Source organism: Bos indicus x Bos taurus, chromosome 21 (assembly GCF_003369695.1).
Source record: "Bos indicus x Bos taurus breed Angus x Brahman F1 hybrid chromosome 21, Bos_hybrid_MaternalHap_v2.0, whole genome shotgun sequence".
Lineage (NCBI taxonomy): Eukaryota > Metazoa > Chordata > Mammalia > Artiodactyla > Bovidae > Bos > Bos indicus x Bos taurus.
Window position 1 is genome coordinate 15,638,105 of NC_040096.1, and position 13,930 is coordinate 15,652,034.

Sequence of the window (13,930 nt, forward strand, 5' to 3'; positions counted from 1 at the left end):
CTTCACTTTTGCTCTCATCTCACTGTTTTGTAATTCATCGTTAACTTTATCTCACAACCACTACACTTGGCTTCATGAGGGCAGAGAACTTGACTGGCACACAGTAAGAGCTAAATACTTTTATGTTAATTTTTTAGCTTTCACTTACAAACCAAAGGAGTACCAGTTAAACACTGAAAGGAAGATGTCACAGTTGATAATACATATAACCATTAATACTATATTGCCTTAATCTGGTAGGTCATTAGTAAGTAGGCATTAAGGAAATGTACTAAAAAATGTAAAGTCTACAAGGAGTCAGAGCCCAAGATAATATTAGTAATGACTGATAATCATTCAAGATGATATTGATAAAACCCCAACAGCATATGAAAGAGAGACTGAATGAGCAGCTCAGAATTTTTCAGGACATTAAATCAAGGGAATTTTCCAGTCTCTGCTTCTGACAAAGAGATTTAGAATTAAAGCAGCCTTCACTGCCAGAATAATGAAAATAAAGAGCCGTAATCATTGTTAGCCATATTATCTGTGGTTCCTGCCTCAGAAAAGCTTCATGAGACACTAAAAATAAAAGAAAACACATTGGCCTGTCAGATTCAAAGGCTTCCCATGGAGAAGATGAATTCCTTGACACCGTGGGAAGGTCTGGGGAGAGGACTTATGAATACCTGGATGACTGACAGGAAGTGGTTAGCGCATTTCCCCCTGACATCTGCATTGCATTTAGCCTCATTATATTGAGTTTTATGAGGATAAAAGGCTGACGAGACATTGTAGAAAATTGGGTGGCATTTCTGGATTTAAATGTGTGTGTGTATGTGTGTGTTTTTAAAGGAACTCATATGGGGACATTTCCCAGCCTATTCATCTCTTTGTTAACACTGGAAAAATGTATTTGGCTTAAGTATTTTAACTACAAAATGGAAAAATTTTAACCACTATCATTTGGAGAACAGACAGCATTTAAAAATTGGCATTGTTTCTTTGTGCCCAAGAAAGAATCTGAAGCACACTTCTGGGTGTTTTTCTAAATTTTTACATTGCTCACCCCTTCATAGGAAGCTACTGCTTCCTAGAAATGGAGAGAGGAGGTCTGGGCTAAGCTTATTTTCCTTCAAGCCTGATAAACTGATGAATTCAAATTAAAACCTTCAGGCCAGATCCAAAAATGTAATCAGTGGTGAGAGTACATCAGCAAAAACAGAACAATTGAGTTGAGAGATTCATTCTTTTGGATTTTTTTTAAATTTTATTTTATTTTTAAACTTTACAAATTGTATTAGTTTTGCCAAATATCAAAATTAATCTGCCACAGGTATACATGTGTTCCCCATCCTGAACCCTCCTCCCTCCTCCCTCCCCATACCATCCCTCTGGGTCATCCCAGTGCACCAGCCCCAAGCATCCAGTATCGTGCATCGAACCTGGACTGGCAACTCGTTTCATACATGATATTATACATGTTTCAATGCCATTCTCCCAAATCTTCCCACCCTCTCCCTCTGCAACAGAGTCCATAAGACTGTTCTATACATCAGTGTCTCTTTTGCTGTCTCGTACACAAGGTTATTGTTAGCATCTTTCTAAATTCCGTATATATGCGTTAGTATACTGTATTGGTGTTTTTCTTTCTGGCTTACTTCACTCTGTATAATAGGCTCCAGTTTCATCCACCTCATTAGAACTGATTCAAATGTATTCCTTTTAATGGCTGAGTAATACTCCATTGTGTATATGTACCACAGCTTTCTTATCCATTCATCTGCTGATGGACATCTAGGTTGCTTCCGTGTCCTGGCTATTATAAACAGTGCTGCGAGAGAAAAAGTTAACAATGAAAACAAATATTTCGTTTCAGGGATCCTTGTGCTTGTAATGTTAAATGAATGCTTTAAATTGGAAACGCTTAGTATATATCATGATGTTACTCAACTGTAGATGTCAAATGCAGGTGAATCTGAGGCTGCTTGGTGGAGGTTTTAGGAATACAAAAAAATTCATTGTTCTCTTTCAGTCTCCCTTTCCTTCTCTATAAAAGTGGCAATTATCTAAGTAGCTGTTTAAGAATTTTATTATGTTTTATTGATTTGAATTCAATTATATTCATTGACATTATAAACTGAAGAAATTGTGAAAAAAAATTGTGTTCTAAAAACCAGTTGGAAAATATAACATAAAAAGATTCCATGACAATAGCAAACTGTGTTGCTGTTGTTGTTCAGTTACTAAGTCGTACCTGACTCTTGGCAACCCCATAGACTGCAGCATACCAGGCCCCTCTGTCCTCCGCTATCTCCCAGAGATTGCTCAAGTTCGTGTCCATTGAGTCAGTGATGCTATCTAACCATCTCATCCTCTGCCACCCTCTTCTCTTTTGTCTTCAGTCTTTCCCAGCATCGTGTTTTTTTTCCAATGAGTCGACTCTTCTCATCAGTTGTTGAGAGCTTCAGCATTAGCATCAGTCCCTGAATATTCAGGGTTGATTTCCTTTTGGACCGACTGACTGATTTGATCTCTAGAGAATACTTATAAAGCTCGAGGAAAGTAACACAGACCTATGTGAAGAAAATTATTAAACCCTACTACAATGGCACCCCACTCCAGTACACTTGCCTGGAAAATCCCATGGATGGAGGAGCCTGGTGGGCTGCAGTCCATGGGGTCGCTAGGAGTCGGACATGACTGAGCGACTTCACTTTCTCTTTTCACTTTCATGCATTGGAGAAGGAAATGGCAACCCATTCCAGTGTTCTTGCCTGGAGAATCCCAGGGATGGGGGAGCCTGGTGTGCTGCTGTCTCTGGGGTCACACAGAGTCGGACACGACTGAATTGACTTAGCATAGCATAGCATAGCATAGCATAGTCATAAAACAACATCTAAGAAAAAGGAGATGCAAAGTATATTTCTGGATGGAAATACTCAATATTAAAAAGTATATAGTTCAAATTGATTTGTAAATTCAGTTCAAGTCTATTAAGAATCCCAAAGGGATGTTTCATAAAATTTAAATAACTCTATCTTTTATCTGGAGGAGTCAAAGCACAGAATTAGCCAAGGTATTTTAAAAAAGCTTCTGTATTAATAAAACCACCCTCATTATTAACAAAAAGATGGATGAACAAATCAACAAATAAAGCTAAAAATCCAAGAAACAGACTCATGTCTACTTTAAACTTAGCATAAGATAAAAATGGCAATTCAATTTTAATTCAAAGTTGGATAACTTATTGAATCAGTTCAGTTCAGTCGCTCAGTCTTGTCTGACTCTTTGTGGCCCCATGGACTGCAGCAAGCCAGGTTTACCTGTTCATCACCAACTCCTGGAGCTTGCTCAAACTTATGTCCATTGAGTCTGTAGCTCATTCCAACCATCTCATCTATATTCTGTCATCCCCTTATCCTCCAGCCTTCAATCTTTCCTAGCATCAGGGTCTTTTCCAATGAGTCAGTCCTTCACACCAGGTAGCCAAAGTATTGGAATTTCAGCTTCATCATCAGTCCTTCCAATGAATATTCAGGACTGATTTCCTTTAGAATTCACTGGTTGTATCTCCTTGCAGTCTAAGGGACTTTCAAGAGTCTTCTCCAACACCACAGTTCAAAAGCATCATTTCTTTGGTGCTCAGCTTTCTTTATAACTCTTTATAAGAGTTATAAAGTGTTCTTTCCAACTCTCACATCCATACACTAATACTGGAAAAACTATAGCTTTGACTAGACAGACCTTTGTTGGCAAAGCAATGTCTCTGCTTTTTAATATGCTGTGTGGTCATAACTTTTCTTCCAAGGAGCAAGTATCTTTTAATTTCATGGCTGCAATCACCATCTGCAGTGATTTTGGAGTCCAAGAAAATAAAATCTCTCACTGTTTCCACTGTGTCCCTATCTATTTGTCATGAAGTGATGGGACCAGATGCCATGATCTTAGTTTTCTGATTGTTGAGTTTTAAGCCAAGTTTTTACTCTTCTCTTTCACTTACATCAACAGGCTCTTTAGTTCTTCTTTGCTTTCTGCCATAAAAGTAGTGTCATCTGCATATCTGAGGTTACTGATATTTTTCCTGGCAATCTTGACTCCAGCTTGTGCTTCATCCAGCCCGGCATTTTGCAGGATGTACTCTGCATGTAAGTTAAATAAGTATAGTGACAGTACACAGCCTTGACATACTCCTTTCCCGATTTGGAAACAGTCCGTTGTTCCACATCCAATTCTAATTGTTGATTCTTGACCTGCACACAGAATTTCAGGAGGCAGGTCAGGTGGTCTGGTATTCCATCTCCTTAAGAATTTACCACAGTTTATTGTGATCCATAGTTAAAGGCTTTGGCATTGTCAATAAAGCAGAAGGAGATATTTTTCTGGAACTCTCTTGCTTTTGTGATGATCCAGCAGATGTTGGCAATTTGATCTCTGGTTCCTCTGCCTTCTCTAAATCCAGCTTGAATATCTGGAAGTTCTCTTTTCACGTACTGTTGAAGCCTGACTTGGAGAATTTTGAGCATTACTTTGCTAACATGTGAGATGAGTGCAATTGTCCAGTAGTTTGAACATTCTTTGGCATTGCCTTTCTTTGGTATTGGGATGAAAACTGACCTTTTCCAGCCCTGTGGCCACTGCAACGTTTCCCAAATTTGCTGGCATATTGAGTGCAGCACTTTCAAAGCATCATCTTTTAAGATTTGAAATAGTTCTACTGGAATTCCATCACCTGCACTAGCTTTGTTCATAGTGATGCTTCCTAAGGCCCACTTGACTTCGCATTCCAGGATGTCTGACTCTAGGTGAGTGATCACACCATCATGATTATCTGGGTTGTGAAGATCTTTTTTTGTATAGTTCATGTATTCCTGCCACCTCTTCTTAATATCTTCTTCTTCTATTAGATCCATACCATTTCTGTCCTTCATTGAGCTCATCTTTGCATGAAACGTTCCCTTGGTATCTCTAATTTTCTTGATGAGATCTCTAGTCTTTCCCATTCTATTATCTTCCTCTATTTGTTTGCATTGATCACTGAGGAAGGCTTTCTTATCTTTCCTTGCTATTCTTTGGAACTATGCATGCAAATGGGCATATCTTTCCTTTTCTCCTTTGCCTTTAGCTTCTCTTCTTTTCTCAGCTATATGTAAGGCCTCCTCAGACAACCATTTTGCCTTTTTGCATTTCTTTTTCTTGGGGATGGTCTTGTTCACTGCCTCTTGTACAATGTCACAAACCTCCATCCATAGTTCTTCAGGGACTCTGTCTACCAGATCTGATCCCTTGAATCTATTTGTCACTTCCACTGTACAATCATAAGGGATTTGATTTAGGTCATATATGAATGGTCTAGTGGTTTTCCCCACTTTCTTCAATTTAAGTCTGAATTTGGCAATAAGGAGTTCATGATCTTAGCCACAGTCAGCTCCCAGTCTTGTTTTGCTAGCTGTATAGAGCTTCTCCATCCTTGGCGGCAAAGAATATAATCAATCTAATTTTGGTATTGACTATCTGGGTGACGTCCATGTGTAGAGTCTTCTCTTGTGTTGTTGGAAGAGGATGTTTGCTATGACCAGTGTGTTCTCTTGGCAAAACTCTGTTAGCCTTTAACCTACTTCATTTTGTACTCCAAGGCCAAATTTGCCTCTTATTCCAGGTATCTCTTGACTTCCTACTTTTGCATTCCAGTCCCCTATAATGAAAAAACATCTTTTTTTGGGTGTTAGTTCTAGAAGGTCTTGTAGGTCTTCATAGAACCATTCAACTTCAGCTTCTTCAGCATTACTGGTTGGGGCATAGACTTGGATTACTGTGATATTGAATATTTGCCTTGGAAATGAACAGAGATCATTCTATCATTTTTGAGATTGTATTCAAGTACTGCATTTTGGACTCTTTTGTTTATTATGATGGCTACTCCAACTCTTCTAAGGGATTCTTGCCCATTGTAGTAGATATAATGGTCACCTGAGTTAAATACATAGTCCATGGAATCCTCCAGGACAGAATACTGGAGTGGGTAGCCTTTCCCTTCTCCAGGGGATCTTCCCAACCCAGGGATTAAACCCAGGTCTCCTGTGTTGCAGGCAGATTCTTTACCAGCTGAGCCACAAGGGAAGCCCAAGAATCCTGGAGTGGGTATCCTATCCCTTCTCCAGCGGATCTTCCTGACCTAGGAATAGAACTGGGCTTTCTGCATTGCAAGCAGATTCCTTAGCAGCTGAGCTATGAGGGAGACCAAATACCAAGATGCAGCTTCTTGAAACTGCTAAACTTCGAGGATGAAACATAAATCTTCCAACCAACCAGATAGAAAACTCCTATCACATCAAGGAGAAAAAAGTTCAAGTTAACCTCATATTTCTTCACCAAAAACAGCCAATACCAGGTAACAGTGGAGTGATGTTCAACAAGACCCAAGTAAAGAACCTGCCTACCAGTGTAGGAGACTTAAGAGATGCGGGTTCAATTCCTGGGTTGGAAAGATTCCCTGGAGGAGGACATGTCAACCCATTCCAGTATTCTTGCCTAGAGAATTCCATGGACAGAGGAGCCTGGGGGACTATAGTCCATGGGATCATGCAGAGTCAGACCACGACTGAAGCAACTTAGCACAAACACACATGCAAGGAAAAAAATGGTATAAGAACTAATTGAAACCATAAATGATATGAAATTAAAAGAATTATGAGATATAAACTACTGTGCATAAAGTACACAACAAAGATATTGATACATTGTACAGCATAGGGAAATACAGCCATTATTTTATAATAACTTTAAATGCAGTATAATCTATAAAAATATTGAATCACTGTATTGTATACCTAAAATGAATATAATATTGTAAATCAACTATTACTTCAATGAAAAAAAATGTTGTCTGAGAAAAACTAATCTTACTACCTTACTCAGACTTATTATAGTATTACTGAAATTAAAAGACACTTACTCCTCGGAAGGAAAGTTATGACCAACCTAGATAGCATATTCAAAAGCAGAGACATTACTTTGCCAACAAAGGTTCGTCTAGTCAAGGCTATGGTTTTTCCTGTGGTCATGTATGGATGTGAGAGTTGGACTGTGAAGAAGGCTGAGTGCCAAAGAATTGATGCTTTTGAACTGTGGTGTTGGAGAAGACTCTTGAGAGTCCCTTGGACTGCAAGGAGAACCAACCAGTCCATTCTGAAGGAGATCACCCCTGGGATTTCTTTGGAAGGAATGATGCTAAAGCTGAAACTCCAGTACTTTGGCCACCTCATGCGAAGAGTTGACTCTTTGGAAAAGACTCTGATGCTGGGAGGGATTGGGGGCAAGAGGAAAAGGGTATGACAGAGGATGAGATGGCTGGATGGCATCACTGACTCAATGGACATGAGTCTGGGTGAACTCCGGGAGTTGGTGATGGACAGGGAGGCCTGGCGTGCTGCGATTCTTGGGGTCGCAAAGAGTCGGACATGACTGAGCGACTGATCTGATCTGATCTGACTTAAAATTTTATTATATTTGTATAGTAAATATAGTCACAAGGGTTAAAGATATAAATTATATTAAAACGTATCCACTAATGAGTTTTGCTTCCACTACTTTTTCCGTTTACCTTATTCTACTTTCATTTTGGGAACTTTTGTGAGTTTTTAAAACTCTTCCCAGTATTTCTTTACGTGAAATCAATAAATGCAGCAGTCATTTTTATTTTACTCCCTCAGCCATAAAATGTAGCTGTCTGTACACATTTTTGGCACCTTGCATTTTTTGCATGATAGTATATGTTAAAGATGTTTCCATATCAGTACATATGGAATCTTCATTCCTATTTCATACCTATGGATCATTGCATAAGCACATGGACCAGACACTTTTAAAAAGAGAATTTAAAATTTTATAAAAGTTAGCATTCCTCTTTGTGAAGATGATTCATGTCTCCAATTAATTAGGTCTTATTTTCTCTCAATAAAATTTTCCTAGAAATCTCGTATGCATCTATTAACTTACCTAATCTATGGCACTTGTTATTTTTTATGCTGTTGTGAATGATATCTTTCCCAAAAAACTGCCCTATGGGGGTAGAATTAACCTATTAAAAGCTGTAGATATTTAGTGCATACAACTGGGTGTGTTTGAGATACACTTGCGAAACCATCACCACACTCACTGCCATAAACTTATCCATCACCTCCAGAAGTTTCTTCCTGTTCCTTTTATTTGTTGTTCTGCTTGTTTTGCTTTTCCTTTTGTGGTGAAAGCATTTTATGTAAAGTACCCCCTTAGCAAAGTTCTAAGATTACAATGTGGTTAACCACAGGTCATGGGTCGTATGGTAGACTTCTAGAACTTACCTCGCGTAACTGAAACTTGTACCTTTTGACCACAACTACTCAGCTCTTCCTTCCTCCAGATCCTGGTAACCACTACTCCACTCTTTGCTTCTCTGATTTAGACTATTTTAGATTCCTCGTATAAATAAGACTGTGCAGTATTTATCTTCCTGTGACTTGCTTCATTCAACATAACGTCTTCCAGACCCAGTCATGTGGTTGAAAATGGCGGGATTTTCTTCCTTATCAGGTTGAGGGACCCTCCACTGTGCATCTATACCACATTTTAAAAACTCACTCCTCTATCCATGCACAGTTACGTTGTTTCCATACCTTGGCTATTGTGAATATTGCTGCAATGAATGTGAAAGTGCAGATATCTGCTCAAGATCAAGATTTCCAATTCCTTTGGATATACTTCCAGAAGTGGGATGGAAATATATTTGATCTTTTTTAAGGAATCTTCATACTGTTATCATAATAGCCGCATCAATTTACATTCCCACCAAGAGTTGATAAGAGTTCCGTTTCTTCCACATCTTGCAAACATTTATTGCTTGGTTTCCTTTTTATAATAGTCATTCTAGCAAGCGCAAGGTGATAGTATCCATTCAGGTGAAAGGATAAACAAATGGACCACATCCATGCAAAGGAGAATATAATTCAGTCACAGAAAGGAATAAAGTACTGATACAACACGGATGAACCTCAGAAACATTATGCTAGTGAAAGGAGTCAGACACAAAAGGTCACATATTATGATTCCTTATATATGAAATATCCAGGATATTGAGACAGAAATGAATTAGGACTGCTGAAAGGGGGAAATGATGTGTGATTAGGGCTGTAGGGTGATTTTATTGGATGATGAAATTTTTTTGAAAGTAGAAAGAGATGTTAATAGCACAACACTGTAAGTACACAAGATACCTCTGAACTGAACATGTTAGAATGATGAATTACATTATGTAGACTTTATACCAATAAAAAGAAAATAAAACAAAGTAAATTAATAAGGCGAGGAACTTCCCCGGTGGTCCAGTGGTCAGAGCTTTGCTTTCCAATGCAAATTGGGTTCCATCCCTGGTCTGGGAAGATCCCACATGCTTCAGGGCCAAAAAACCAAAATGCACAACAGAAGCAATATTGTAAAAAAATTAAATGAAGACTTAAAAAGTGGCCCACATTTAAAAAAAAAAACTTTAAAAAAATATGATGAATAACCAACATAATTTTAAGGGCACGAAGCAGAATTCACAAATGTCACTAATGTTGTTCTACCATTGGCCAAAATATAGTGATATAGCCACACCCACATTCAAGAGAAGTTGGGAAATGTAGTTCTTAACTGAGTGGTCACATATGCAACTAAAATTTATTGCCAGAGTATCGTAGTGTGGGATGACTGAAAGCAAGAAGGGAAACTGGATGCAAGGAGACAACAGCTCTTACCTTGTCTTTATAAAAACCTGCTGAAAACAACAAGGAACAATGAGTGCACACTAACATTTTGGCTATTTCCAACGACTTTCTTGGATCTGAAAATTTAAATTGGCTGTCTTCCAGATGAATGTTGCCAAGTATTTTACCCCAATGTTTCCCTTCAACAAACAAGAGTCATCAAGTTTGTAGCCTTAAGTATCTGTTTTCTTGCATCCTGTTGTCTGACTGTTGAATCAACAGCAGATATTTTAGTTTGTGTTATGACAGCACCCCAGTTCTGATATTTCTTGGTCAATAGGAATAGATCTTATATCAAAGATCTATTATCTTGTATCAAAGAAACACAAATAAAATGCAAGTGGACAGAATTTATTCCACAAGGTCCTCTAGTGACCAGAGATGGAAACTCAACACGATTTCCATCATTGGGTCTGAGACAATTGCTCTGACTTTCCTGACTTACAGTGTTGAAATCACCATATCTACATTTTACTCATTGAAGACACAGAAAGAACACAGGAATACAAAACAACTTTGTGTTTAAGGATACAAAGTTGAAGGTGCACATACTCCTTCTGCTTATATCCTGTTGATCAAAATCTAGTCACAAGGCCATAATTAGCAAAGACAGAAACTGACAAATATTACTAATGGTAATGCCATATGACAGAATTGTGAAGGGGACCTCGTAATAAGAGGAAGAAAGTCATAGTGGATACTGGAGGATAGAAGCAGTCAAGCATGCACATAAAATTCCTAGAAACATGATGAAAAAATGTAAAGTATATAATTTCCAATGAGTAAAGAAAAAACATAGAATAATGAAAATTATTCATCAGTCTAACAGAAATCAAGAAATGAAAAGAAACATTTAAGGGTTGAAGCAACTGAAAAGCACAAAATAAGATGGTGAAAATAGGTTCAAATGTATCAATAATTATAGATGATATAACAATAACAAACTTGGCAGATACAAAACAAATATTGAGGAAATGAGTAAAAAAATTAACCTTGTTCAATGTTTAAAAGAGAAACAGAACATAAAAACTTAGAATAGTTGAAATTAAAGAATGAAGAATAATCAACCAGTTAAGTTCTAACCAGTAGGAAGCTAATCTACCTGTATTAATAGCAACCTAAGGAGGCCTGAAGGCAAGCAGTACTAAATAGAAGTAAAACTGACAGTTACAAATGTCAAAGCTTAAATTCATGGAGAAGATATTTAAACTTGTATGGATCAACAATTTAGCTTCAAAATATATATAAAAGAAAATGTTGAAGGAATCACAAGAGGAATTGTCAAAGTTGCCATTGTGTTGGAGAATTTGGCTACCCTCTCAGTAGCTAATAGACCAAAAGAACTAAAATCAGTGGAGATGCAAAAGTTTTGATCAACACAAAGAACATGCTTAATTAATGGACTTTAAAATTTTCACTATTCAGTGCAAAAAGCTAAGTGACTAAAGAATAATAGAGTGTTATTATACACATATAATTATGGGAAGTTCAAAAGCTTGCAAAACCAACAAAAATGTTTAGAAAATCAATCATGTTGTAAAACTAGAATAAAAAAACAAATAAATTGAAAGACACATTTTAATTTTAGATTGTATCTACTTATTCCCTCTAATGAAAGATAGGATAATTGCATCTATGCACTGCTCACTTCCTTTTTTTACCTCATATGTTTTCAAGTTTCCAAATGTTAATGTTCTATTCTGCAAGCAATGTATGAGAAAGACAAGCTCTCTGTCTTTTGTGACACTTGGTTCATCCAGTTTCAATAAAGTCAAACCACAGAATATTCCAAGGCTAGGCTTTGATGGCTCTTATACCTCTATCAGTTCAGTTCAGTTCAGTTCAGTCACTCAGTCATGTCCGACTCTTTGCGACCCCATGAATCACAGCCCGCCAAGCCTCCCTGTCCATCACCAACTCCTGGAGTTCACTCAGACTCACGTCCATCGAGTCAGTGATGCCATCCAGCCATCTCATCCTCTGTCATCCCCTTCTCCTCCTGCCCCCAATCCCTCCCAGCATCAGAGTCTTTTCCAGTGAGTCAACTCTTCACATGAGGTGGCCAAAGTACTGGAGTTTCAGCTTTAGCATCATTCCTTCCAAAGAAATCCCAGGGCTGATCTCCTTCAGAATGGACTGGTTGGATCTCCTTGAAGTCCAAGGGACTCTCAAGAGTCTTCTCCAACACCACAGTTCAAAAGCATCAATTCTAAGAATGTCAAATTGATTGGCAAGGTGTTACAAAGAGGTGGTATATTCCTGGACTCATATTCCTGGACTCATACATTCCTGGACTCCTGCTCTGGGGAGTACCTTCCACTTACTGTGCAAGAAAAGCAAGAAAAATCTTATTCCAAAAAGTGAATAATTTAAAAGGAGAAATGTGGTAAGATTATCTATTATGATATACATGTAGTGGAAACTTGGTTTGAATGATAGTGCTAATGTAAAAAGAGTATTTCTAACAATGTAGAGGTGTCCCAATCCCATGTGGATTTGAATCCACTAGGAGAGACAAACTCCACGGCACTGGAAGGCTAAGAATTATGCTGTCTCAAGTTGGGTTGTTGTTGCTGTTTAATTCCTAAGTCATGCCAAATTCTTTTGTGACCCTATTGACTGTAGTCTGCCAGACTCCACTGTGCATGGGATTTCCCAGGATACTGTAGTGGGCTGCCATTTCCTTCTCCAGGGAATCTTCCTGGCCCAAGGATCAAACCCGCATCTCCTGCTTGGCAGGTGGATTCTTTACCACTCAGTCACCTGGAAAGCCCCTCAAGTTGGATACTGCTAAGTCACCTGAGTTGTGTCCGACTCTGTGCAACCCCATAGACTGCAGCCCAACAGGCTCCCCCGTCCCTGGGATTCTCCAGGCAAGAACACTGGAGTGGGTTGCCACTTCCTTCTCCAATGCATGAAAGTGAAAAGTGAAAGTGAAGTTGCTCAGTCGTGTCCGACCCTCAGCAACCCCATGGACTGAAGCCTTCCAGGCTCCTCCGTCCATGGGATTTTCCAGGCAAGAGTACTGGAGTGGGGTGCCATTGCCTTGGATACCACTCCTTAATTTCCCACTGTTTCCAGCCTCCCTAGCAGCTGGGAGTGGATAACAAGAAAATGGAAATCACTGGGTGAATCTTAAAATCAGCTCATCTAGTGAAGGAGGGTGTCCTTTGAGCCTCCCCTTTCCTTTTTCATTTCTTTTGACTCCAATGTCTCAGTGGAATGATGGATTGGCTCTTACAGTCTACCATGACAACCTTCAAGTGTGTCTTTCTCCATTTCAAAGCCAGGAAATCTGAAAACAACTTTCTCCATATCTCCTTGAAGCTGTGGTTCTGGATACAGTGAATGTTCAACCCATCTAATGCATAAGTGGAAGATCTGGAAGGCAGAAATAAAGCCAAGTGCTGCTCGTATTGTTTTTGTTGGCAAGCCCGATTGTGTGGGATCTAGTTATGCCGGAGAAGCATTAGCCAAGGACCTCACTTCCAGTCACTGAAGTCGTGGGTGCAGGCGTAGCAGAAACAGCTTGGTTTTGAGGACACCAACAGTGGTACAAGCTTCCCAATCATGGCAGCTTTGTGATTATGTGACTTCCTGTAATTGAATTTCCTTTCTTGTTGTGCAGTGGCCATGTGGCACTGGAGGCAGCAAGTGGGGCGGCAGCTTTAAACCAGGCAAACAGCTTCTTGATCAAAGAAGGGATAGCAAAAGAAAAAAGAGGAGCAGCTCCCTTGATGGCCCAGTTCTTTCATGTGATTTTGGGAGTTATTCCAGAAATCTTAACCTAGAGTTAAAGTTAAGAGTTTGTTTTTTCTGCCTTACCTATAATTCTCTAAGCCCTTTCAGTTCAGTTCAGTTCAGTTCAGTTCAGTCGCTCAGTCGTGTCCAACTCTTTGTGACACCATGAATCGCAGCACGCCAGGCCTCCCCGTCCATCACCAACTCCCGGAGTTCACTCAGACTCACGTCCATTGAGTCAGTGATGCCATCCAGCCATCTCATCCTCTGTCGTCCCCTTCTCCTCCTGCCTCCAATCCCTCCCAGCATCAGAGTCTTTTCCAATGAGTCAACTCTTCGCATGAGGTGGCCAAAGTACTGGAGTTTCAGCTTTAGCATCATTCCTTCCAAAGAAATCCCAGGGCTGATCTCCTTCAGAATGGACTGGT